The 22,587-nt window shown below is 43.7% G+C and overlaps 1 pseudogene; it reads right to left on the reverse strand.

The window, feature by feature from the left end:
* Positions 1–2,661: 2,661 nt before the first annotated feature.
* On the reverse strand, positions 2,662–10,062 carry LOC120219818 (annotated as a pseudogene).
* Positions 10,063–22,587: the final 12,525 nt, after the last annotated feature.

Below are 22,587 nucleotides of genomic sequence, written 5' to 3' on the forward strand. Positions count from 1 at the left end.
TGCTCTGTCTCTCTCTGTTTCTCAAAAATGAATAAACATTAAAAATTTTTTAAAAAGGGGCGCCTGGGTGGCTCAGTCAGTTAAGCATCTGACTTCGGCTCAGGTCACGATCTCATGGTTCATTGGTTTGAGCCCCGTGTTGGGTTCTGTGCTGACAGCCAGCTCATAGCCTGGAACCTGCTTCGGATTCTGTACCTCCCTCTCTCTCTGATCCTCCCTCCTCACACTGTCTCTCTCTCTCAGAAATAAATAAAACTTTTGAAAAAAAAATTTTTTTAAATGTGAAAAAAAAGACATCCAAATTGGTAAGAAAGAAGTAAAACTCTATTTGCAGATGATATGATACTCTATATAGAAAAACCCTAAAGACTACCAAATAGCCACTAGAACTGATAAATGAATTCAGTAAAGTCACAGGATATAAAATCAATGTACAGAAATCCACTGCACTCCTATACATGAATAATGAAGCAGCAGAAAGTGAAATTAAGAAAACAATCCCATTTACAATTGCACCAAAACCAATAAAATATCTAGGAATAAACTTAACTAAAAACGTGAAAGACCTGTGCTGTGAAAACTATAAAACACAAATCAAAGAAATTCAGGGTGACCCAAAGACATGGAAAGACATTCCACGTTCATGGGTTGGAAGAACAAAACAATTTTTTTTTTTTTTTTTTTATTTCTAGGAGAGAGAGAGAGAGACAGCGTGAGCAGGGGAGGGTCAGAGAGAGAGGGAGTCACAGACTGAAACAGGCTCCAGGCTCCGAGCTGGCAGCCAGCACAGAACCCGACGCGGGGCTCGAACCCACGAACCGCGAGATCATGACCCGAGCGAAAGTCGGACGCTTAACCAACTACGCCACCCGGGCGCCCCAGAACAAAACAATTTTTAAAGATTTTGTTTATTTTTGCTTTATAATCAGTATATTAAAATTTTTTTAATGTTTATTTATTTTGAGAGAGAGAGAGAAACAGATTGTAAGTGGGGGAGGGACAGAGAAAGAGGGAGACAGAATCTGAAGCAGGCTCCAGGGTCTGAGCTGTCAGCACAGAGCCCAACGCACGGCTCACATTCAAACTGTGAGATCATGACCTGAGTGGATGTCAGATGCTTAACCGACTGAGCCACCCAGGCGCCCCTGTAATCAGTATATTAAGGAGACATTCAAACATTTCAAGAGTTGCTTAATTCTGATATCCAGATTTAAGCTTGAGAACATGACTGTTGAACATACAATTAAAGCTATTCACCATAATTTGCTATACTACCAACATTAAATTATAAGTTACTTCAGAGAGTAAGTTAAATGGTTCCAAGTAAGCCTGTAACATACCTAAAAAAACACCTTCCCATCTCATACATGCAAATTAACTCCTCCATGTCAATCAATGTCTCTTCACTCTAAGTCACCCTGCTCTCGAAGTCGCTACTCTGAAGCTTACCATGGTCCAAAGAGAAGGAAAAATGTGTAAACAGGACTGATTGATATATGTTTGTGTATACACACACACACACACACACACACACACACACACACACATTTTTAAAAGATGGCATAGCAGAAGGGAATGCAATTCTACAGTTGCAAGCCCTCAAACAGCAGCGTATTATGATAAACCCCTTTTTAAAAAGGTATCCTTTCTGGACCACCGGGGTGACTCAGTCGCTGGAGTGTCTGACTTCGGCTCAGGTCATGATCTCATGTTTCATGAGTTTGAGCCCTGCGTCGGGCTCTGTGCTGAAAGCTTCGAGCCTGGAGCCTGCCTCGGATTCTGTGTCGCTCTCTTACACACACACACACACACACACACACACACTCTCTCTCTCTCTCTCTCTCTCTCTCTCTCTCAGAAATAAATGAACATTAAAAACTAAAGTATCCTTTCTATCACCGATACCACAGGCCAAATTACACAGCATGCAATCTTCAAGTAACAGCTGAGGTAATAAATTAAATGCAGAAGCATCACAATGAATCCCACTTAATAGAACTACAGACCAATACTTCTCTACAAATTAAGTGCTTTTTCTGATTGCCAATTAAACACAGATTTTAACTACACAGCTTAACAATTAAGGGTCATACGCTGAAGTCAGTACATACACCTAGCATTTCAGCCTAAGCTGTTTCCTGCACATGGAGACGGAACCAATTAGGAGGTATGATGTAACAAATGCCAGGGGAGATTTTTTTAAAGTAGTTTTTAAAAAATATTTTTAAATGTTTTGTTTATTTGTGAGAGAGATTGACAGCGTGAGCAGCGGAGGGTCAGAGAGAGAGGGAGACACAGAATCTGAAACAGCCTCCAGGCTCTGAGCTGGCTGTCAGCACAGAGCCTGACGCGGGGCTCGAACCCACGAACCGTGAGATCATGACCTGAGCTGAAGTCGGACGCTTAACTGACTGAGCCACCCAGGGGCCCCTTTTTAAGTAGTTTTTATACATATTAAACTTATCTTGCACACTGAAGTCATCATACAGGGCAAAGTCAGAGCTTTTATATTTAAGTTTATTCTCCATTTAACTTTTAAAACACTACTATAGTTCAATATTAGAACAAAAGCAAGCAATAGGAAGTAGTGAGCTATGATTATAGTCTTTCACTCATTCACTACCGCATATAAAATGCCAGCAGTGTTAGTTACCGGCTCCATTAAGAGGTCTGACACCGAACACCACCCGTAAGATGATGTTCATCACCATCATTGGCTTCTCCATTGTAATGGCACCATCTTTCCTGATTTGAATCAAAGTCCACCGGTTCTACCTGGTCCATTTCATCATTCTCTTCTACTTCCTTCCTCTCAGGTAGGAGTTTTTCCAGCAAAGAGAGTTCATCAGGAGAGAGAAAGCCATTCTCAGGAAAGCTGACCTTAAATTCAATGATTAGGTGACCTTTTTCATATGGTCTATGATAAATTGGCATGTCTTCATCTAGCGCACACTTGATATCTCCATGATTGAAAATCTGACCTGGGTGAGAGGTGAGGTCCAGAGTAGATATTGTCTTTTTTTTTTTTTAATGTTTTTTATTTATTTCTAGGAGAGAGAGAGAGACAGCGTGAGCAGGGGAGGGTCAGAGAGAGAGGGAGTCACAGACTGAAACAGGCTCCAGGCTCTGAGCTGGCAGTCAGCACAGAGCCTGACACGGGGTTCGAACCCACGAACCGTGAGATCATGACCTAAGTGAAAGTCGGACGCTTAACCGACTAAGCCACCCAGGCGCCCCTAGATATTGTCTTTTGAAAGCCGCACAAGTACTTCCACCGGGTGGATTTCCATACACATGAAAAGATCCTCTCCTTGCCGAGTAAAAACAGCACGGTTCTTCTGATCCAAAACAATGATAATATCGCCTGGCTCCAGTCCCAGTTCTTGGTCTCCTTCACCATGGAATGTTTATCTTCTGGTCATCTTTCATGCCTTTGTCAATATGAACTTCTAGAAACTTCTTTTCTCGAACTATCTTCCTTCCATTGCAGCTTTTACATCCATCTTTAGGACTGATCTCTTCCCTGTTGCCCTGGCACTCCATGCACACAGACTGGATTTGCTGAACCATTCCAGGTCCTATCTGACGAGTTCTGACTTGGACTCCAGTACCTCGGCAATGGGAACAACATTCTACTGCTCCTTTCTTACCACCTCGGCCTTCACATTTGTCACAAATCATTCTTTTGCAGGCCTGGTTTTCCTATTGCACCATTACATAAATCTTCCAAGGTTACAGAGAACTGATGGACAACATTTTTACCTCTCCTTTCTCTCTGCATCCTCTCCCCTTCTCCAAAAAACGTATCAAAGATGTCCATCGGGGAGCCGAAACTTCCCCCAGCTCCACCTTCCTTTGGTTCCCTGTTCTCCTCCTTTGTCACATAATTCCCTTTCCTTTGCACCCGAGAGCACTTCATAAGCTTGAGACATCTGTTTAAACCTCTCTCCTTCATTTGGATTCTTATCAGGGTGGTACTTCAAAGCCAGTTTCCTATAAGCCTTTTTCAATTCTTCCTGGGTGGCATTGGGTTGGACCCCCAAAACACAGTAAATAGTTTCTATCTCTCACCATTTTCTATAGCTGGTGAGCAGGCCGAGGCCGGTGTGAGGGAGCAGGAAGGAGCGTGTTGGCGTTGCTGGGCAGCCACCACTCCTCCACTTGTCACCGAGCGTTCTGGAAAGTTCCCTAAAGATTTTATTTTTAAGTAATCTCTACACCTAATGTGGGGATTGAACTCACAACCCCAAGATCAAGAGTTGAATGCTCCACCAACTAAACCAGCCAGGTGCCCTTGAAGAACAAGCATTGATGAAATGCTACCCAAAACAATCTAAACATTTAATGCAACCCCTATCAAAATACCAACAGCATTCTTCACAGAGCTAGAACAAGCAATCCTAAAATTTGTTTGGAACCACAAAAGACCACAAAATCAACCTTGAAAAAGAAAAGCAAAGCTGGAGGCATCACAATTCTGGGCTTCGAGTTACATTATGAAGTTGTAGTCATCAAAACAGTATGGTACTGACACAAAAGTAGACACATAGATCAATGGGATAGAAGATAAAACCCAGAAACAAAGCCATGATTATACGGTCAATTAATCTTCAACACAGGAGGCAAGACTATCCAATGGGAAGAAGACAGTCTCTTCAACAAATGGTGTTGGGAAAACTGGACAGCCACATGCAAAAGAATGAAATGGGACCACTTTCTTTCACAATACATAAAAACCCAAAATGGATTAAAGAGCTAAATGTGAGACCTGAAGCCATAAAAATCCTAGAAGAGAACACAGGCAGTAATTTCTCTAACACTGGCTAGAGAAATTATTACACTAGTAACATTTTTCTAGCTATGCCTCCTGAGGCAAGGGAAACAAAAGCAAAAATAAGTTACTGGGACTACATCACAGTAACATATGTTTGCACAGCAAAGCAAACAACAAAACTAGAAGGTAACCTACTGAACAGGAGAAGGTATTTGCGAATTACACATCCTATAAAGGGTTAGGATTCAAAATCTATAAAGAATTTAGAAAACTCAATCCTCAAAAAACAAATAATCGAATTTAAAAATGGGCAGAAGACATGAACAGACATTTCTCCAAATAAGACGTCCGGATGGCCGACAGACACAAGAACAGATACTCCCCATCACTCATCATCAGGGAAATGCAAATCAAAACCGCACTGAGATATCACCTCACACCTGTCAGAATGGCTAAAATCAACAACAAAACAACATCAACAGGTGTTGACAAGGATGTGAAGAAAGGGGAGCCCTCCAGAGGGGAGGTGGGGGAAGGTGGCGGGAATAGGGGATGGCGATTAACGAGTATTCTTATCATGATTAAAAATAATAATAATAAATGATTTAAAAAAGAAAAAACTAAACCACTTAACATATGTTTAAAAATATGTAAGTAGGGGCGCCTGGGTGGCTTAGTCGGTTGAGCGTCCGACTTCGGCTCAGGTCATGATCTCACAGTTCGTGGGTTCGAGCCCCGCGTCGGGCTCTGTGCTGACTGCCAGCTCAGAGCCTGGAGCCTGTTTCAGAGTCTGTGACTCCCTCTCTCTCTGACCCTCCCCTGCTCACGCTGTCTCTCTCTCTCTCTCTCTCTCTCTCCTAGAAATAAATAAAAATATTAAAAAAAATAAAAAATAAAAAAATAAAAATATGTAAGTAAATATTAAAAAATCAAGACCCAAAATAAAACCAGAATAGAAGACCAAAGCAAAGAGGGTGTTTGAAAGCATGTACGTAAGCCATGGAGTCCACAGTTACTAAATATGAGCTAATTCTTATTCATCTATAGCAGCTCCTGATATTGCCAACCTCCAATCTGTCATTATAGTCAGAACTAAATACATCCCTACTTGAAATGCCACCTTTGTTCTCTTCTTTTCCCCCCTTTCCTTTTCTTTTCATATAGATACTCACAAATATTTCTTGGCTTTTTATTCTTTTTTCCCCCTTGGCTCTTTTTTTTAATTTTTAAAATTTTTTAAATTCTTTGAGAGAGAGAGAGAGACAGAGCGTGAGTGGGGGAGGGGCAGAGAGAGAGGGAAATACAGGATCTGAAGCAGGCTCTGGGCTCTGAGCTGTCAGCACAGAGTCCAACGCAGGGCTCGAACCCACGAAGTGTGAGATCATGACCTGAGCTGAAGTCGGACGCTCAACCCACTGAGCCCCCCAGTCCCCTCCTTTGGCTCTTTATTCTGGCCCACCGATGGGTCTGTGCAGCACCATGCCGTTTTAATTTTTGTAGTTCTATGAGATAGGCCAGTAACCAAAAGGGCAAGTTCCCCTTTGCAACTCTTCTCAATTTAACCTTGAATTCTCCTCCCACACTTATTTTCCTAGGTGTGTTCTAGACAGATTAGAGTCCCTGGGGTGACACTTGACCTTCAAGGCTTAGGGCACGGTGATGCTGGGCTCCCAGGCAGGTCTCTCCATGCCCAGCAGGAATCTCCACGCTAAGGTACAAATCTGAGTGACAGGAACCAGCCCCCACTCTTGAAGCAAGGTCTCCTTAAGGGGCTTCCCTTTTATTGCCAGACTCACATTCCAGAATAGTAAGGAGGGTCCTTTTCCAACTGATGAGCCTCTGCTGCTCCCCCACGGGTGACTAATTTGCCCAGAGCACCTAAAACTCGCCTGCTTCTAGGAAGGGATTAAACCTATTTCTTCCCTAGACTAGAAGCCCCCACATTGGGCAGAGGAACGCCAAGTAGAACCGATGTGTGGAGATTCCCAGCGCAGTGTTCGCTGTCGGGTTTTTTACCTTTTTTTTAATGTTTATTTATTTGAGAGAGAGAAAGAGCTCAAGCAGGGAAGGGACAGAGAGAGAGAGGGACAGAGAGAATCCCAGGCAGGCTGTGCACTATCAGCACAGAGCCTGACATGGGGCTTGATCCTAAGAACGAAGAGATCATGACCTGAGCCGAAATGGAATTGGAGGCTCAATCAACTGAGCCACCAGGCACCCCAAAAGGGCCTTGAAATGCAACTCTATCCGGGGGGAGGCGGTGAAGAAAAAATGCAGCTCTTTCATATTTTTCTGGTCTCCCCATGTCCTAGTCTCTGGCTAGTGTGGAAAAAAAGTGCCCTTTCAATTAGTCGCATCCAATAATCCTTATGTGTGAGGCTCAGTCGAAGAGAAAACGGCCAGTCATCCACTACTGACAAGATGGAGCCTTCGAAGGGGAAGGGGAAGGAGGGTGGCTTCTGGGATCCCAGAGGCAGGGGCAGAAGGCAGGCTCAGGCTCCTTGGCCGTGGGTTTCCTCCGGTCCCTTCAGATTCCTGGGTGATGTCACATCACAGTGATCCCCTCCAGCAACTCCACGGCTCCCTCTTAGCTATGCCTGGATCCCATTCTGGGGCAATACAGAGGCGGGGGTGCCAGACGCAGGGCCCCTCCACGCAAGGCCCCTCCACCCAGGACTGTGCCTGGGAGAGTTCTGGGGCTTTCTGCAGGTGGCTTTCTCCAAGGGCTCCAAGCAGGAAGAGGGGCAAAGCAAAGCAGCTTCCATCACCGGTGCTGTGAGTCACGGACTTACCTACCTCTGCTCATATTTCTGCCTGGCTGGCTCGCTCACCCCATTGCTTTCATCTTCTTACTTTGCCCAGGGCCCTGCACAGGCCGACTTCCCCAGGCTCGCCCCCCCACTCCCCTACGCCACCCACGTCTAGAGCAGCGAAGCCTCCTCCCTTCCAGAGCTGGAAGGCTTGTCTTCTGCGCTAAGGGAGGACCCCACAGCTGAGTCCTCTGAGATTGGCTGTTGAAATGCTGATGAAGGGGGGGTGCGGGGGCGTCTAGGATCAAAGGAAAATAATTTAGAAGATCTTTTCTTTTAAGACAGACGCCCGTTTTGCAAGGCTCATGTCTTGCTGTGTAAGTCTATTCTGAATGTCAGGAGCTGGGTAGTAATTCCTTCTTTCTCTCTTCATTCTTTCTGTAATTTTGCATTTGGCTGAAGTGGATGCCCTCGGTTGTAAGATGCACTGTTATTTTAGGTCCTCTCGAGAAAGGAAAACAAGCTTCCAATTGAATGAGAAACAATGCTTTCTTACAATTTAGAATTTTGATTTCTACTTCTTGAAAAAGCTCATGTCAGATTTATGGAGACACGCATTTTTGTCACCTATCACTCCTGGGTGTAGGTCAAAGGAAGAATAGAAGAGGAATAAATTGGAAAGTATTCCTAAAACTTCCTCACAGAAGAGACGGATGCAGAGGGTCCTCTGGAATCCCTTTGCAGCTCAAAGTTGTTGTCTGTGCATCAAGACTCGTTGACGTGGGATCTCTTAACCAGGAGATTAAGTAAGAGATCTGCCACTGCCTCTGGAATTTTCTTCCACACTGCTGACATCCAACCTGCAAGGTTTTTTTTAACTTTATTTATTTCTTTTTGAGAGAGATAGAGAGCAAGGGGGGAGGGGCAGAGAGAGAGGGAGACAGAGAATCCCAAGCAGGCTCTGTGCTGTCAGCGCACAGCCCCGTGCAGGCTTGAACTCACGAACTGTGAGATCATAACCTGAGCCAAAACTAAGGGTCAGCTGCTTAACAGACTGAGCCCCCTTGGTGACCCCACCATCCTATAAGTTTTAAGGCTGCGCCTCCCCAGCCTTTTTTGTTTTTTAATCTTTATTTATTTTTGAGAGAGAGACGGAGTGCAAGCGGGAGAGGAACAGAGAGAGAGGGAGACATGGAATCTGAAGCAGGCTCCAGGCTCTGAGCTGTCAGCACAGAGCCTGATGTGGGGCTTGAACTCACGAACCGTGAGATCATGACATGAACCAAAGTCAGACACTTAATTGACTAAGCTGTGAAGTCGCCCCTCCTTCTAAAAATCCCCAGCCTTCTAAAAACCTTACAGGAGGTATTAATAAGAGGTTTTCAGACCAAGTTGCTATCTACACAGACAATGACAACCTTGTGACCACAGCTGCCTAGCCAACAGCTACTATCCGCCAACACTGATTATAAGACACACCCAATTTCAAAGAAATGTGAGTCTTAGAAAACAACGAATTGTAGTAAACCTTAATATTTCTCTTTCTCATACCTCCTCGTCCACCTCTAGGCAGATGGGTGCTTCCAGTCAAACAGAAACAAAATCACGTTCTTGGAAAGATTCTAACACTTTCTGGGACCTTAATCCTCTTCATTTCATACATGATGCTGGAAAGAAAATTCTTGAATAGAAAACTTTGATTACAATTCTGCTATTTCTTCAGATAGATTCCTAGAAGAGGGTTTAGATGTTTAACAGCAAGGCTATTTTTTTTTTCTCCTGAGTCTACACCATCGCTATTGGCTCAGGCATGAGGAGCACACTCACAGGCACACACATGTGCACACTGTGGGGACGGTGGAATACAAGTGCTCTCAGTAGACCAGACACGATCAGGATCTCTTGAAAGACAGAAGGAGAGTGAGGCTAGATTGAAGGAGGAAACCACAGCGTAAGCCACACGCAAGAGAAGACGGCTATAGAAGTCAGGAGCAGCCGAGATGCTCTAAGCTCAGAAATGGCAGAGACAGGAAACAGAAAGGAGCCCAGGCGCTACTTGAAGCGGGTTTGTTGAGGCACCACAGTAAGGACGGGAGGCTGGCTCTCTGGTTTCCTCCCCCTTCTTGTGCCAGGAAGAGAACAACAGAGGCATCTGGCTGCCGTCAGTAGTTAAGGTGAGCTTACAAATGATGCCTGTGGTCAGGAAGCCCATCAACACTTCGGAGCGAGGAGCCTCTTTGGTCGTAGACATAGGCTCCTGGTCCTGCCCACCCAGTAGTCTTCCATCCCTCTGCCATAATCCCTGGGGTCAGGAGGTAGGAAATAGCGTTCACACACTGGCCACATTTATCAGAAATCTTTAACAAGTAATGGCAAATATGACTAACAGTGGCTCAAGCCAAAAAGACATTTCATTAAATCACATCACAGGATGTCTCAAGGTGCTTTCAGGGTTGGCGGCTCTGACTCAATTAAAGCTGTCCGCAAAACAGATTTCAGACTTTCCACTTCGCCGTCCTTAGTGTACAGCTGCCTCATGGTCGCATAATGGCTGCTGTGCTCCAGGTATCACATCTATGTCAAAGGAAGGAAGAAAGGGAAAGAGGTAGTATCATTGACTTTTCTTCATACAAGTGTCCCTTTTACAGTAAGTAAAAGATTTCCCAGAAATTTCTCAGTAGGCTTTCGCTTATATCTTACCGGATAGAAGTCTGTCACATGGCAGACTTAGCTGCAGGGGAGGCTGGGAAAGAGAAGCACTGGAATTCCAGGCAATTTAGTATAATCAGGATCTGTCCCCTGAGCTGGCTGGGCATATGGCCGCCCAAACACAATCAGGGTTTTGTTAGGAAGCAAGAGGTGAGGAACACCTATCTATAGCCCATTGCCGGAGTCTTCTGGGGAAGCTAAAAGGAAGCCTCAAACACAAAGACAATCACAAACCCAAGAGTCAAAAACTATTTGAGGATTAACAACACATCGAATCAGAGATCCTAAACCCAGCAAGCAGAAGAAACCATAAGACTTTAGATGACTTATATATAATACCCTCAGATGGATAAAAGGAGAAATTTGCATTCAAAAATAAGAGAGATTTTGGCAAAAAGGGAAATCGAATGTTAGAAAAAACAACCCTCAAAGTCAGAATGGACACACTTAAAACATGAAGTATGCATATAGCAGAAAGATAATTCAATCAAAAAGGAAGAAAAACTGATCTACACCAAGAGGCAGTGTGGTGATATTTCAGGACACCAAGGGTAAAACAAAAATGGGGCACCTGGATGGCTCAGTGGGTTAAGTGTCCGGCTTTGGCTCAGGTTATGATCTCATGGTTCATAGGTTTGAGCCCTGCGTCAGGTTCTTTGCTGACAGAGATGGAAACTTCTTCAGATTCTGTGTCTCCCTCTCTCTCTGCCCCTCTACGATGGCACTCTCTCTCTCTCAAAACTAAACATTAAAAACAATTTTATGAATAAAAAAGAAATCCTTAAAGAAAGGAAAACTGGGTCCACGAAAGAAAGAAAGAAAGAAAGAAAGAAAGAAAGAAAGAAAGAAAGAAAGAAAGAAAGAAAGAAAAGAAAAGAAAGGGAAAAGAAAAGAAAAGGTAAGGAGAGGAAAGGAAAGGAAAGGAAAGGAAAGGAAAGGAAAGGAAAGGAAAGGAAAGGAAAGGAAAGGAAAGGAAAGGAAAGGAAAGGAAAGAAAAAAGGACACCATAGAAAAGGGACATTTGGGAATAAAAAATAAGCTTCTGGAAGTTAAAACCATGACTGTAGAGGTGTAGAATTAGAAATTAAGGTGGACAAAATCTCACAGCAAGTAGAGGAAGGGACAAGGAGAAAGAAGAAGACAGAACCCAGAGGATCAATCCAGGAGATCCAAAGGTCCAACAATTAGCCCAGACCCAGAAAACCACGAAAATTATCTACAGAACAATGTAACTTGATGAAATGTTCCAGAAGTTTTGCTGTGAAGCACAGTACCACTGCGAACACTTTTACAGAGCCGAGAACACACTATCATCCCGCAGCTCACGCGTGTTCTCGCATTTGGTTCACTTGGACTTGCGTCTATGTACGCAGCGTGCATCGTTTTCATCATGAGCTCCCATGAACCCAGCAGCCAGTGAGCCACAACTATCTGCGGCCTCCTTGATTCCCCTACCCCGGCACCCCCCAATGGAAGGTGGCCGCCATCCTGAAATTCGGGTTTATCATTCTTTGCTTTTTAAAATATGGTTATTGGGGCATCTGGGTGGCTCAGTCGGTTAAGCATCCTGGTCTTGGCTTTAGCTCAGGTCATGATCTCACAATTCCTAAGGTTAGAGCTCCATGTTGGCTCCACGCTGACAATTCCAAGCTCCTACTTGGGATTCTCCCACTCTGCCTCTCTCTCTGCCCCTCCTCTGTGCTTGCTCTCTCTTTCTCTCTCAAAATAAATAAACTTTAAAAAATGGTTTTATCATTGGGGCGCCTGGATGGCTTAGTCAGTTGAGCGTCTGACTCTTTCTTTCGGCTCAGGTCATGAGCTCATGGTTTTGTGAGTTGGAGCCCTGCATCGGGCTCTGCACTGACAGTTTGGAGCCTGCTTGGGACTTTCTCTCTCCCTCTCTCTCTGCCTCCCCTCCACATACACTGTCTCGGTCTCTCTCAAAATAAATAAATAAATGTAAAAATGATTTTATCACATACGTGGGTGTCTGAACACGGATAGTTTTGTTTTACTTAGTTTAGAATCTTATATAAAAAATATTGTCACTCTGTTCTGTCATCTGAGACGTGCTTTTCTCCTAATCATTAGGCTGTCGAGTTTCATGTCCGTCGTTGCCTGGAGCTATATAGTTCATGCATTTCCATGGCTATGAGAACATACCAAAGTTTATTCTTTCATTCTTCTACCTCCTGCTGGCTTGGGAGGACTGGGAAGACGGGTGTGTGTGTGTGTGTGCGTGTGTGTGTGTGTGTGTGTGTGTGTGTGATGCGTGCTGATGGGAGAGTTCAATCTTTATCCTCTCCAATGGAAAGTCAACAGATGATGACCAAAAGTGAAAAATCACAAAGGAGTGGTACACGCATACTATTTAGAGATAAAGAAGTGAATATGAGAAGAACCAGCTCTAGGAGTGAAAGTGGTTTCTGCTGGGGAGGAGGAAATGGTAGGGGGGAGGAAGGGGGAGCCCACTATTTTTCATAACAAGACTTGCACAATGATTGGACCCTAACACTAAGCACACACACGATGTTGCAGAAGGGTGAACACGTTAAGGTTAACCGCCAGAATCACAAAAATGGGATATAGATCCTGCACACCATCAGTAAGAAAATATAGAATAAATAAAATGCGATCAAGCCAACAAATGGTAGAAAAAGAGGGGTGAGAGCAAGAGAGGCAGGTGGCTGGCTCAATAGGTAGAGCTTGAGACTCTTGATCTCATGGTCGTGAGTTCAAACCCCACATAGGGTGTGGAGCTTACTGAAAAACATAAAAAATATATATAATAAATTTAAATATAATAAATTTCCCTAAGAAAGAAAAAGAAACAAGCAAAACAATTTGTTAAGTGTATTCGTTTGGCTGTTGTTGTTTTTTTTAAGTATATTAGTTTCCTATTGCGCCTGTGACAAATTACCGCAAAGTTAGTGGCCTCAAACACAAATTTGTTAGCTTACAGTTCCAGAAGGCTCAAAGTCCAAAATGGGTTTCACTGGGCTACAATCAAGATATGGGCAGAGCTGCATTCCCCCCAGAGGCTCTAGGGTAGAATCTACTTCCTTGCCTTTCCCAGCCTGGAGAGGCGCCCCCGTCCCCAGGCTCCTGGCCCTCCATTCTCGCAGAGGTGAGTCTGTCTCACGCCTCCTCACCCCAGCGTGCCCTTCCTGCTTGCCTCTTTGACATTTAGGGCCCCCCATTATTGCGTTGGCCCCACCTGGATAATCCAGGATAATCTTCCTATTTTAAGATCAGCTGATTAGCAACCTGAAGTCCATCCGCAGCCTTCACTCCCCTCTGCCAAGTAAAGTAATACAGTCGCAGGTTCTGGGGATTAGGAGGTGGCTGTCTTTGGGAGGACAGTGTTTGGCCCACTGCAGAAAAGTACAGCCCACTGAAAACAGAAACAGAAAAAAAAATAGATGAAACTCTAGAAAAGGGGGGAAACAGAGAGGAGGAAATAACTGAAAAAAAAAATAGAGACGAATTCACTGGAATTACACTAAGAAGAAAGATTTCAGATCGAAGCGGGTCACGAGGACCACAGAAGAGAGATGAGAAAAACCCACAGGGAGAGAAATAATAGTGAGATTTGAGAACGTCGAAGACAAAACAGAAACTTGAAATTTTACAGGAAAAAGAACAGATTTTATCAAAGGAACCAAGATCAGAGTTACATCAACTTTTTTTTTTCTTAAGTTTTATTATTCATTTTGGAGAGAGAGCAGGGGGAGGGGCAGAGAGAGAGGGAGAGAGGATCCCAAGCAGGCTTCATGCTATTAGCATGGAGCCTGAGGTGGGGCTCAAACCCATGAACTGTGAGATCAGGACCTGAGCTGAAATCAACAGTCGGACGTTAGCCTACTGAGCCACCTAGGCGCCCCAATTCCATCAACTTTTCAATACCAGTACTGGATGCAAAATGGCAAAAGAGTCTTCTTTTCAAACTACTGAAGGAAAAGGATTTAGAAACATAAAATTTTACATCCAGTCTAACTTTCATTTAAATAGATGGACATGATAAAAAATATCACGAGGTACACCAACCCTGAGATGATTTAGCACAGAAAGTTTCACACTAGAAATACTTTTGCATAAAGTATTTGTATAAGAGAAGCATATCTAACAGATGCTGCAAGAGATATAAGAATTGAAAGTGATCAAACTTGTCTTTAAAAAAATTTTAAGGGGCGCCAGCGTGGCTCAGTCAGTTGACTGTCCAACTCTCGATTTCAGGTGAGGTCATGATCTCACAGTTTATGGTGAAGAGACTGCTTGGGATTCTCTCTTCCTCTCTGCCCCTCCCTGACTGTGTGTGTGTGTGTGTGTGTGTGTGTGTGCGCGTGCACGCATGCCCCCTCTCTCTCCCAAAATAAAGTTCAAGAATCTTTTAAGATGAAACTAAAAGGTAAACCCAACCATATTATTAATATGATGAGGCTGTTGTCATATGGTGCAGGGGTGAGGGGGATGGGGAGGACATATGGATGTCAATTTTTGTAAGAAAACAAGAAGGAAATAAAAGGAAACAAAAAAATTGAAATAAATAATCTTAAGTTGGCAGGATCACATCCAATTATATTAATAATTTTAAAAAAATTTTAAAGATTAAGACGGAAGGCACCTGGGTGGCTCAGTTGGTTAAGCAACCGACTCTTGGTTTTGGCTCAGGTCATAATCTCACAGTTCATGAGATCGAGCCCCATGTAGGACTCTGCACTGACCATGCAGAGCCTGCTTGAGCTTCTTTCTGTCTCTGTCTCTCTCTCTTCTCCTCCCCTGCTTGTGCTCTCTCTCCCACTCAAAATAAATAAAAAACATTAAAACAAAAAGATAAAAGGGGTGCCTGGGTGGCTCAGTCATCCAAGTGTCTAACTTTGGCTCAGGTCATGATCTCACAGTTCGTGGGTTCATACACTAAATCAGGCTCTGTGCTGACAGGTCAGAGCATGGAGCCTGCTTTGGATTATGTGTCTCTGTCTCTCTCTGCCCCTCCCCTGCTTGTGCTCTGTCTCTCTGTCTCTGTCTCTGTCTCTCTCTCTCTCAAAAATAAACATAAAAAAAAGATAAAGAAAGAAATACTAGATTTTTAAGATCCAAAATGCTATTTATATAAAATGTCACCTAAGATATAAGGATGCACAAACGGCAGATAAAGGATGGGAAAAGGCTTATCAGGCAAATGTAAACTAAAAGGTAGCAGTAATAATATTAATATTAGATAAAATATTATTTTTTGTTTGTTTGTTTTAAGTAGGCTTCACACTCAGCACAGAGCCCAACACCGGGCTTGAACTCAAAACCATGAGATCAAGACCTGAACTGAGATGCTTAAGAGTCCAATGCTTAGGGGCACCTGGGTGGCTCAGTCAGTTAAGTGCCTGACTTCAGCTCAGGTCATGATCTTGCGGTTCGTGGGTTCGAGCCTCATGTCGGGCTCTGTGCTGATAGCTCAGAGCCTGGAGCCTGCTTCAGATTCTGTGTCTCTGTCTCCCTCTTTCTCTGCCCCTCCCTTGTTCACACACACACTCTCTCTCAGGAAATGAATAAACATTAAAAAAAATTTAAGAGTCCAATGTTTAACTGACCAAGCCACCCAGGTGCCCCAGGTAAAATAGTCTTTAAGACAAAGAGCATGATCAGAGGTGGAGAAGGTCACTGTGTCAGGATAATAACATAATTCTCCAAGAAGACATAGCAATTTAAAATGTATATGCACCTAATAAAGTACATAAAGCGAATACTGATAAAGACTTAGAAATTCTTACGTGTGCCTCCATCAAAGTGGGACGCTTCATCACGTCTCTCTTGACTATTGGTAGGTCATGCAGAAAACTATTCAGCAAAGATATTAAAGGTCTGAACAACACAATGAACAGATTTGATCTAATGAGTCTAGAGAGAGTTTTGCATCCCTCGAGGAGAGAATGCAATTCTTGTTTTTCAGTCACACACAAAACACTAACAAAAACTGATCAAGAAACCTCAATATACTTGCCGACGCCTAGAAATGATATAGATCATAATCTCTGAGCAAAACTCTGAGAACTTAGAAGTTAAAAAGAAAAAACTCTGTTTTCCACACCGTGGGAGGGGGATGGTGGGAAACAAACAGTCCTTCCCTGCCGGGTCTTTCTTCCTCGCCAGTGCCCTTTACCACTCACACAAAGCACTCACGCTTCTGATGCTTCCAGTCACCAAACGTGCGTGGTTTGGGAACAATTCTCTGGGACACAAGGCGAAAGTCCTACCATTTAACTCACTTCTGGCGCTGTCTAGCTGGGGATAGAGTCACATCCTGCAGGTTAAGGGCTCAGTCCTCAAGACGGCCCCCTCCCTCACCAGGCACACCCTTCGGATGCCACTTGCACGTCCAGGTTGTCACCTGTGCTTCTGAATGACCAGCTATTGATCAGAGGTTCCAATGACCCCTCCTTGGGTTCAATTGATTTGCTAGAGCGGCTCAGAACTCAGGGAAACAGTTACTTAGGTTTACGGTTTATTATAAAAGGATATGATAAGGGATACAGCTGAGCATCAGGTGCAAGAGATGTGCAGGGCGACGGAGAGGGGAGGGGCGCACAGTTTCCATGGCCTGCACCCCTCTCCTGGGACCTGCTGAGTTCTCCTGCTTGGAGAACCCCATAGCTTTGGATTTTATTGGGGGTTCACTTCCTGGTCATGACTGATCATTAGCTCTATCTTCAGCACTTCTCCCTCCTCAAGAAAAGATGGGGGGTGGGGGTGGGGAGCTGAAAATTCCAAGCTTGTAGTCATGGCTTGGTCTTTCTGATGACCGACCCCCATCCAGGTGCCCAACCGGAGTCACCTCATTAGAATAAGACACTCCTGGGGCGCCTGGGTGGCTCAGTCAGTTAAGCGTCCAACTTCAGCTCAGGTCATGATCTCACATTTCGTGGGTTAGAGCCCCGCGTTGGGCTCTGTGCCGACAGCTCAGAGCCTGGAGCCTGCTTCGTATTCTGTGTCTCCCTCTCTCTCTGTCCCTCGCCGGTTTGCACTCTGTCTCCCTCTGTCTCTGTCTGTCTCTCTCTCTCTCTCAGAAAAATAAACATTAAAAGAAAAATTTAGACTAAGATACTTCTATGATCCAGGAAATTACAAGGGTTTCAAGAGCCCTGTGTCAGGAGCAGAGGTCAAAGACCAATCTTAGAACAAGAGATGCTCCTAATATTATCACTTAGGAAATTACAGGGCGCCTGGGTGGCTCAGTCAGTTAAGCATCCGATTTCAGCTGCAGTCACGGTCTCACTGCTGGTGAGTTCAAGCCCCACGTTGGGCTCTGTGCTGACAGCTCAGAGCCTGGAGCCTGCTTTGGATTCTGTGTCTCCCCCCTCTCTGCCCTTTCCTCTCTCTCTCTCTCAAAAATAATAAACATTTTAAAAAAGAAAATATCAAAAACTTGGAAGTAATCATGACAGGATCTGTAAACTGAAAAAAATAAAAGGGGTCAAGTTTGAAAGAATCCTCCAGGTGCTGGGACAATTTCTGAGAAAAGATTCACACACCGTCACATCCTGAAGGAGCTTCCAAATTCCAAGGAAAAGAGAAAAATTGTAGGGCAAACAAACAGAACCTGGAAATAACCTAGATGCCCATTAATAGGGGACTAGATGAATTAACCATGGTAAAGTCATTCAATCAAATATCTATAGTAGTCAGATGAATGAAGTGTAGAGGGAACTGATAATTCTCCCTTTGGGTGGAGAGGTCTGGAAGAGAGGGACAGTGAAGACGTGTGTTACATATAAAATATCGTCATGGTTCTTGCTTTTATTTTAGGTGATGGGTTAATGAAGACTTACTATTTTATTAAAACTAAGTATATAAAGGAACGTCCTACTTGGAGAATGTGTTATGAACCAAGGATAATGATTAATCCAAATATAAATGTTACTACTATTTGGGACTAACTAATTGGAAGATATAACAAGATAAAATCTTATTTCCAGTGGGATCAAACATTTGTAGGACAACCTTCGGTACTCTGAAAAAGTCAGTACTCAAGCTTGGATGGGCTGAACACAATCCAGACAGACTGGCAGCTTGGCTTGGGGGTATGGGAAGCCATGTTGGGTAAGTGTATGTCTACGAGAAGGGGGAGCACAGACAGGGTGAGGGGGGTGTTCCCATGGACGACATCGGAGTCTGAACAGGGTTGGAGGGTCACGGAGGTGAGGGGTGAGAAAGGTTTCAGCTGGGGGAGGTGACCCTCCATGGGGGAGACAGAGCCCAAGAGTGTGAGGGAGGGGCCCATTCATGGGGGGGGCAGCGGTAGCAGCAATACAAGGGGATTCATTATGTAACCTAACATAGCAAAGACAATGGGAACCAAGTTCTGGAGAAGGGAATTCCAAACCTGCAAAAGGCGGGCATTACGGTGCACTCTGGGGTTGGACTGGAATTGGAGGTATCATGTGATCTCACGGTCTTCGATATAAACAGATGAAGAAACAGATACAGGTATGTTCATATATAGATACTTACAGATAGTCCCCAGTTCTGTCTGCTAAGACAGTCCGGGAGAAGCAACATTTCTGAAAGCCACACACACACCTATCATCCGTATCTGCAGGTCAGGTGAGGGACAAGTGTCAGAGAGCTAGAAGCTGAACAATTCCCACACCCATTCGGGGCTCAGAGACGTTTGAGCTCCGGTGAGCCTGAGTGGTGGGGTCTTACTGAAGACCCAGGGTATTCCTGAAAAAGTCACCGAGGGACCCCTGGGTGGCTCAATTGGTTAAGCTTCTGACTTTAGCTTGGGTCATGATCTCAGGGTTCATGGGTTCAAGCCCACATCGGGCTCTGTACTGACAGCTCAGAGCCTGGAGCCTGCTTTGGATTCTGTGTCTCCCTCTCTCTCTGCCCCTCCCCTGCTCACACTCTGTCTCTCAAAAATGAATAAACATTAACAAGTTAAAAAAAAACTCACCAAGAAAAACACAAATGGCAAAAATCAGAATAAGGAGAAACAGACAATCTGAATATCCTTGTATTTATTAAAGAAATTGTATTTATAATTTAAAAGCAAAATCTTCTCACATACACACACCCGCATGCAGCATTCTTAGAGGGAAATTTATAGCTGTGCAAGGATGTATTGAAAAAGAAGAAATTTCTAGAAGAAGAGCAAATTAAACTCAAAGTAAGTAGAGGGAAAGAAATAAGATAAGAGCAAACATCAATACATTAGAGAACATTAGAGAAAATCAATGAGGTCAAAAGCTGGTTCTCTGAAAAGGTCAATAAAATTGATCAACCTCAAGACAGACTGATCAAGAAAAAAGAAAGGAAGACACAAATTGCCAATACGTTTTGATTTAAGTTTGTTTTACTCTTATGCCAAATATTCACGTAATTGAGAGTCAAATCTACAAAACAAGTCGACTCAGAGAAGTGTGTCTTCCATCCCTGTCCTTTCCACCTTGTTTCCTTCCTCTCCTATAGGTAATCATTTCATTTATTTTGTGACTCATCTATTCCATGTTTTGGCCTAGGCAAATACATGCATAGGGAATATATGTGTAGCAGCGTTTTAAAGAATGTTGTTTCTCAGATGGGGGCTCTCTCATGGGGTGGTTTAAGATTCTTATGAATATAGTCATGGTCAAATATAATCAACCCATCCACAAATCCTTTTAGTGTGTTCAAAACACATGCAAGAGTGTGTTCAATAGATCAATAAATACGGTTACACTTGATAAATATGTGCAGAGAATATCAAAGGGGCCTTAGCCTGACTCTGCAGAGGGAGAATTCCATCTTTTTGTTGACTATAGAGAGAAGAAAGCATCTGGCCATCTAAATTAGGTTTCTGTGCAAAATTTGTCCCATTTATTTTTTTTAATCCTGTATTGTATTCCAAAGTTCCCACTAAATCCAGGTGAGGCAGACTCCCTTCATAATGTGGTCAATAAATTTTGTGACCTTGACACCGTCAAAGAACAAATACCTTCTGACTGGGTGATGAGATCTTTCAAAAGTCTTTCGTTCCAATTTGTTACACTTTTCCTTTTATAAAGTGGTAAGTTCTGATTAAAACTTTTAAAGAAATTTTTAATGTATATTCATTTTTTAGAGAGAGAGCACGCAAGGAGGGGAGGAGGCAGAGAGAGAGGGAGACACAGAATCTGAAGCAGGCTCCAGGCTCTGAGCTGTCAGCACAGAGCCCAACATGGGGCTCGAACTCACAAATTATGAGATCGTGACCTGAGCCAAAGTCTGACGCTTAACCGGCTGAGCCACCCAGGCATCCCTAAAGATTTTATTTATAAATAATCTCTATGCCCAGCGTGGGCCTCGAACTCACAACCCCAAGATCAAAAGTTGCACACTCCTCTGAGCTAGCCAGGTGGCCCACGCTGAGATAATTTTACAGTCAGTATTGTTTTTGTCTGAAATCCCCAAAGTATAAGATAGTCAAAAAATGACATTCAGTGAATATAAGCATAATATATTAAATTACTGCCAACAGGGACACCTGGGTGGCTCAGTCGGTTAAATAGTGACTTCAGCTCAGGTCCTAGTCTCGCAGTTCGGGAGTTCGAGCCCCACGTTGGGCTCGGTGCTGACAGCTAGCTCAGAGCCTGGAGCCTACTTCGGATTCTGTGTCTCTTTCTCTCTCTGACCCTCCCCTGCTCATGCTCTGTCTCTCTGTCTCTCAAAAATATACATAAAAAAAATAACAAAAAAATTACTGTCAATAATATTTAGGGAAATATTATACTTTAAAAACTCAACCCAGAAAGTTTAAGTAGACAATTTCTATATGTATAGAGAACAGTACCATTGAGTTTTATTGGGATCAATTTATTAAAGCATAATTGGATTATAACAAAACCTAATATTTATTTCACTTAAAATAAATAATTAATATTTATTTATTTTTGAGAGAGAGCACATGTGTGCACGAGTGGGGGAAAGGCAGAGAGAGAGAGAGGGAGAGAGAGAATCCCAAGCAGGCTTGCCATTGAGCCGAAATGAGTATGTCACAATTTTTAGTTAAATCATCGTCTAGCTCTTACCTTCTATGACATTCATAGCTTAGCCATGTGTGGTGCTATAGTTATATCTCTTTACTGGAAATAACCTTTTGGTTTTTTCCCTGTGGAATTAGTAATTGCTTTACTTTTAAATTAGCTTGCTTTTCAGGGCACCTGAATGGCTCAGTCAGTTGAGCGTCTGAGTTCAGCTCAGGTTGTGATCTTGTGGTTCATGAGTTTGAGCCCCACATCGGGCTCTGTGCTGACAGCTCAGTGTCTAGAGCTGCTCTGGATTCTGTGTCTCCTTCTCTCTCTGCCCCGCCCCCTCTTGTACTCTCTCTCTCTCTCTCTCAAAAATAATAAACATTTTTTAAAAATTAAATCTGCTTACTTTTCTACGTGTCTGTCACTAATGCACACCCAAATTCTCTACCAGCACTCCAAAACTCTTCTCGGTAAGGTTAAACATGTCAGATAACAAGTCAATTTTTTTTTTAACACTTTGGGGACATCCATCCTAGAGCCAGTCATTCAAGTATTTCAAAAATATCCATTAAATGCCTCCTGTGGGCTTCAGGGAGGGAAGTATAGCACAGAACAGAGTAGGCAAGTAACTTTTACTGAGCTTCCATTCAAGTGGGGGAAGGGCAAGATAAACAACCAGCTCACAATTAAATATTACATTAGGAGATGACATATGCTCAGAGGAAAACTAAAGCCATGTCAGATAGGGCTGGGGGAGGGGAGTTCTACATCATGTGATAAGGGACTTTCTGAAGAGGTGATCTGAGCGGAGACCTAAGTGAAATAACAGAGTGAGCCATTCGATCACTGGTGGAAGACCATTCCTTGTGGAAGGAGCAGTCAGTAGGATTCGGAGATGTTTGGTCATAAATTAAAACTGAGATGATTCAGCGTGATAGCAAATTTCCAGCGGTTAGTTCATGTGTCGCTGCAGAGTCAGTGGAAGGTTGGAGGTTGGTTGGGGCAGAATTTGGCTGGGTAAGTTGGAGGTTCAAGGGCATGGGTTATGATGACGCAATGGTGGGAGCTGAACTGTGCGGCAGGGTAGTCGGGAGAGAGGGGCCCAGAGAAGGAATGTGGGTGTACACTGAGAAAATGGTCTTCAGGGTATTAGAGGTTCCCATGGACTTTGGTCATTGATGGAACAGGAAATATGGGAAGAGGTGGTCAGAGAGGACAATGCTTAAGAATTGAGCTTTCTTGGGGTGCCTACGTGGATCAGTCAATTGAGCATCCAACTCTTGATTTTGGCTCGGGTCATGATCTCATAGTTGGTGAGATTGAGCCCCCCACGTCGGGGCTCTGGGCTGACTGCACAGAACCTGCTTGG

Source organism: Hyaena hyaena, unplaced genomic scaffold, assembly GCF_003009895.1.
Source record: "Hyaena hyaena isolate Hyena2069 unplaced genomic scaffold, ASM300989v1 scaffold_13, whole genome shotgun sequence".
Classification (NCBI taxonomy): Eukaryota; Metazoa; Chordata; class Mammalia; order Carnivora; family Hyaenidae; genus Hyaena; species Hyaena hyaena.